General features: G+C 35.6%; 1 long non-coding RNA gene across 1 annotated transcript; it reads left to right on the top strand.

Annotated features, from left to right (window-relative positions):
• Positions 1–1,353: 1,353 nt before the first annotated feature.
• LOC134824639 (uncharacterized) lies at positions 1,354–2,159 on the top strand. The gene is made up of 3 exons (XR_010161447.1): positions 1,354–1,483; positions 1,814–1,950; positions 2,074–2,159. It is a non-coding gene; the product is annotated as an uncharacterized LOC134824639 (long non-coding RNA).
• The last annotated feature ends 3,265 nt before the right edge of the window (positions 2,160–5,424 follow it).

Below are 5,424 nucleotides of genomic sequence, written 5' to 3'. Positions count from 1 at the left end.
CATTTAATGCATTTAATTTAACTACCTTGTCGGACTTTATTTGAATGAACATTAAAATGAACGCTAAGGCATCCAGCGTTCAATTAATTTCCGTTCAAATAAAGTCCGATTTTGTATATCTTGATCATTATAAAATTATACGTAAGTACGTACAGCATCGAATCAAATATCAATTCGCTTACCCAACAATAAAAAATTAACAAATCAAAAACACTTTTCAGGGCAATTTTGTCGATGTTACCGAACTGGATCCATCTCATGCTAATGTTATCTCTCATTCCCTCTATTATCTGCTTCCTCTTGATAGACATTGTTGCAGATACGGAGGGTAATCCGAGCACATCATGTTCAACTGTAAGTCTCCTCGTAAATATTCCTTGATTCAAATAAATTAGATGCAGAGATCCTGGTGGGGCATATTTTTTACACGTGACAGGAAATGTGGAGTTTGATTGGTTATCAATGTCAAAATGCCTCCCCACCAGAATCCACATCCATGTTTATTGCTTGCTTCACAATAGTAATTGGGTATATTTTAAATCATGGTTACCATGGTTATGTTATGCAAACTAATTTATACAAATTTGTATAACTTAATTTAACTTAGTTTAAATTAATCCAACTTCAGATTGCGTTTCTACTGAACTACTTTTGGCTGTGTCAGTTGAACTGGATGGTTTTGGAAGCGGTAACCTTGTACAAAGCAGTAGTGCAAGTATTTAACACTCACATTAGTGCAGCTAAGCTGAAGTACTGTATTATTGGCTGGGGACTCCCTCTTGTCTTTCCTATATTGGGATTTGTTTGGGGTGATGAGCAGTTCGTTAACCCAGAAACGTTAGTTTATTTAAAATAAGTAAACATGTGAATTTATTTGTACCTCAGGCCTGAATGTGCGCTTGATATAAATTAATTTATAACGCTCAAATTAACTATCGCTAATTAGACGATTTAAACAGTAATTTTATATATTAATTACTCTGCAGATGCTTTGTGAGGAAATCCTTCGGACTCGTAACTTTCTATGCTCCCATGGCATTTGGGATTATGATAAATTGGATATTGTTTTTCTTCATCATTCGAGCTGTTTTTAAAGCCACGACAGCCAGAGCTGAACAAACGGAGATAACAAAAGTAAAAATGAGAGTGGTAAGTACCACGCATTTAATGGTAAGCTTTACGCTTTACCACTTACGGAGATGCTTATAAAAATTACTATCCATCTATTATCTAACAAGTTCTTGAATCAATGAATCCCTTAAAAGCTTAAACAATTAATAGTAGTTTGATGTTAAACTTTTAAATCACGAAATCACAAACATTTGCATTCCTGCCCCTGCAGAGACAGCTTAGGTCCGCGTTATTTGTTACAACCTTGTTGGGACTAGGCTGGATTGTTGGGTTCTTTCTCCTGGTAGACAGTACGGACAGTGATTTGTCAAAAATCATCAGATGGACTTTCATATTAGTGAACACCCCACAGGTATTCATTTGACCTCATTTTTTATTTCTTTTTTTTATTTCATTTTTTTATTTCATTTAATTTTATTTCATTTTTTTATTTCATTTTTTTATTTCATTTTTTTATATCATGTTTTCAGGAGTGGCCATTATTATGATTTATACCATCTGTATGGTATTTGACAATTTAACATTTGACATAAACCTATGCTTACGTCCATTTCTAAGTTTCAATTAATGATTGGGTAAACCATTTTAGTTTCAAATTCATAATTTGCCCTCAATGTTATATGCACCATTGTAGTACTCATCTCGCAAATAAAGACCTGAAGTTCATATTTTTATATTTCAGGGTGTTTTCATATTCATATTTCACGTTCTGCTAAAGGAGGATGTACAAACGTTCTGGGTGCATGTTTACAAATTGGTGGTTCGAGAGAGCATAGCGTGGAGTTTTGACCGGTTACAATCAGATGAGAGAGACAATAAGTACGCTATTCTACAATCTACATAGGCAGAACCCTGCAAATTTTAGCCAAATATTACTATTTTACAATTGTACAACTCCGTAACAGTGGATATTAGGTTAATACAATTACACATGCTCTTTAGGAATCAACCAGCAGATGAGACTGAGCAAACAGCAGAAAACGAATGTTAATAAATGTGCAAAAGGTGAATCAGCATGAAATGAAATGAAATGAGGTATTTATATCCCGCTCATATGAAAAGTAAAAAAATGGAAATACTCTCTTTAAAATTCTCCTTATAATCAGACATTACTCATATAGTTACAACTTCAAGTTAATGGTAACACTGTACAATGATTTCACTTTCGACACTGAGTAAAGTTGGCAGTTTGTACAGACAATATTCATCTGAACGTCTTCCTGCGAGTTTGAATATTAGAAGTAAGAAGATAAAATAAATATAAATTATTAACAGATGCTATAACAGGGGGTGTAAAGAAACGGAACAAAAACGAGTTTAACCGGAGTTAAATATGCATTTGTTCGAACATGAAACTATTTTACAAGGTGCGACAACACTTTCTAAGTCTAACAAGGGTGATGTTAAGAAACAATTACAGAAGCAATTACAAACCATAAAAAAGTTGGACTGAATTGATAAATAATTTTAAATTTTAAGGTTTTAACAATTTGGAATTTTGTTTGCTGTGATTTCTCAGTTTTAACTTACATATAATTACTCGATTTTTCGCACATTTTTTTATTAAAATAAAAGGACCCGTAGTGCATATCTAGTATTCAAATAATTGAGTCAGTAAATACAAAGGAATTAGTTAATGAACTTTTTTGTTACATTTTTCTTTTTAAATTTTTATGTAATTACGTCCTGATCCACAAACTTTTGAAAATGCTGTTGTACAATGAAAGGTCAGTACTGATATTCAACCGGATTCTGAAATCTGATGAAATTGTTATAGATGTTAATATTTGTTCGCCGTAGCATTTCCTTCTTTTCCTTCTTTGCGTTAAAGATAAAACCGAAAACAACAAACTTGAGTCTATAAGATCCACAGAATACCACAATTTCTTTTAGTATTACAAATCATTTAAAGAATGGACAATAGCTTGACCCGAGTGTTGACTGTTGAGTAATATTTACTAGCCATATCAACCAAACAGACAATAAACCTACGCCCTACTATAATAAGCGGTTTCTACAGATAAGTTGTCAGTAACTTAGTCACCATTGCGTTCACAGAATAATGACGCTTTTACCAAAGAATCTGGTGATTTAACAACACAAAACGTGACAAAATGTCAGCTCACAAGAGATACAACATTCCCGGTAGAAGCAGGAACAGTGCTGACAGTGTCATGTGAAGAGGGGTTCCTACTAGTACTAAAGGGCAGCGACGATTGGGCGACATCTGTCCGACAGCGACATCTGTCCGACAGCCGAATTAGGGATTTCGGACAGATGTCGCTGTCGGACATGAGTCGTTTTTGGCGACATCTGTCCGAATTTCGGATCATATTGTAATTTCGGTTCACATTCGTATTTCACAAGCTCACGGGTTATCTCGTGACGTTGCTCCTATTGTTCTAATGCTGATGTGACCCATTGAGATCTGATCCATCGATACGACGATACGTGATTGACTATTTGAGGACAGGATCGTGCTAGCCGTACACTAACAAGCTGTAACAAGCTGTCGATCACATCACAGGACACAGCCTACATGAGTAAGACAGCGGTATGGAGATTTATATAACATTTAAACTATTGTCCAATTTATCGACATGAAAATAAACTATGGTAGTAAACTATTTGTTCCTCACTCTGGAGTGGGTCCGAGCATTAGACTCGCGCTACTGACACCCAGGAATGGTAATGCACGGATACAGTTAACGCCGTGTAGCAAGAGCTCCAGAGGATCCTGCCCAGAACACTCTCCATTTTAACTAGAAACATGTTGATGTCACAGTTTCTAGCCTACTTCTGCTGTAAGAAAAGAAGAAATCACATACACCTAACTCCGTTCTTTACGGAAAGATTTCATCGGGGACAGATATTATAAAGACACGAAGACGTTTTGCAGGACATGTCTACCGTCTACACTACATCCTACAAAAGAATGTTAGCATTATTTTCTTTTTTAAAGCTAACAGTGTTAAACTAAATTGATATCAGTTAAAGATGATATATTTTAACAGGTAAAATTCATATAATTGACGATTAAGTGATATACTTATATAGGTCTATATTGTGTATTAGGCTAGTTTTAAAGTTGAAATTCAAAAAGTTGCACACTTGGGGACACGTCCAAATTGATATAAAAATAAAATTGCTAAAATCACTGAAAATTGTTATTTTCACCATTTTCTGTCAACTTTGGATTGCCCTTGTGATTATATAAAGTTCTTCTTGAAATCTTTTGAAACTTTGCAAGCTTGTCAAACTACAGGGTGACCCTTTAATAACTCACGTAATTCTTCTTAGAAGAATTGCACGGAAATTTCAGAGATTAATTTATAGATATGGGTCAAATTTAGATTTCCTGAAAGTTTCGTCAAATTTAATTAATTACAGTGGGTTTGGCACGCCAATCTCTCTTTTTAGCTATTGTCACCATAAAGTGATGACGATCTGATCCCTTTGAGTGAATACTGATAGTGACGTTCCTTAAAACCGTTATAGCGTTTCGGTTGCTGTCCTATAAGTAGTCTCCAACCAATCAGAGCATTTATTGAGTGAAGATGGAAGATATCACTGATTAAGTGCTGGATCACACATCTGCAAGATCTTAAAAGGGTCATAACTCGATTAAATTGTGAACAACCAACTTGAAATTTTGGGAAAGCACTTCAATTATCAAGCCAACAAAGCGATGCAATTGAATTGTTGGATGCAACTTTGTAAGTTTGCATGATGCATCAATTTGACTGATTGTTTCTGGGAACAATCAGTCAAGTTGATGCATCATGCATTTGACTTTGTGTGCATGCACGCTAAATTCTAAACTTCTTATAGTTTACTTAATACGTGGGCTTAATAATATTGTCACGCGTGGGCAATAACAGTGTGCGAGGGCACGTATGTCATGTACGTACGTACGTTCGCAGGCACGCTCGCACGGTCGCAAAGCTACCATATACAAAAAAAACCTCGTTCGCTAACCCTTGTCCTTGACTCTTTTGTGCCTTCGGCACTTTGAGTCATGGATCGGGAAAAAATGACAAGAATAAAGGAATGAGAAAGCCTGGCGACAATTCCCGGACGTCCGGGGGAGGGGGTGGTTTTGAAAACTTGGTCACACCAGGACATGGGGAGGGTACAAGTAGATGGCCCCTTGGTCAACTTTCAGCTACTTTTAAAAGTCTTAAATCATGCAGTATAAATGATAAAAAGTATTGATCGCAAGCTCAGAACCTGCACCCAGAAAACCTTACTTATAATGGCTGGGCATGTTCAGTGTTACTAATATAAATTATA

Source organism: Bolinopsis microptera, chromosome 12 (genome assembly GCF_026151205.1).
Source record: "Bolinopsis microptera isolate Bmic1 chromosome 12, MBARI_Bmic_1.0, whole genome shotgun sequence".
Classification (NCBI taxonomy): Eukaryota; Metazoa; Ctenophora; class Tentaculata; order Lobata; family Bolinopsidae; genus Bolinopsis; species Bolinopsis microptera.
This window is presented reverse-complemented; position numbering and strand designations above follow the sequence as displayed.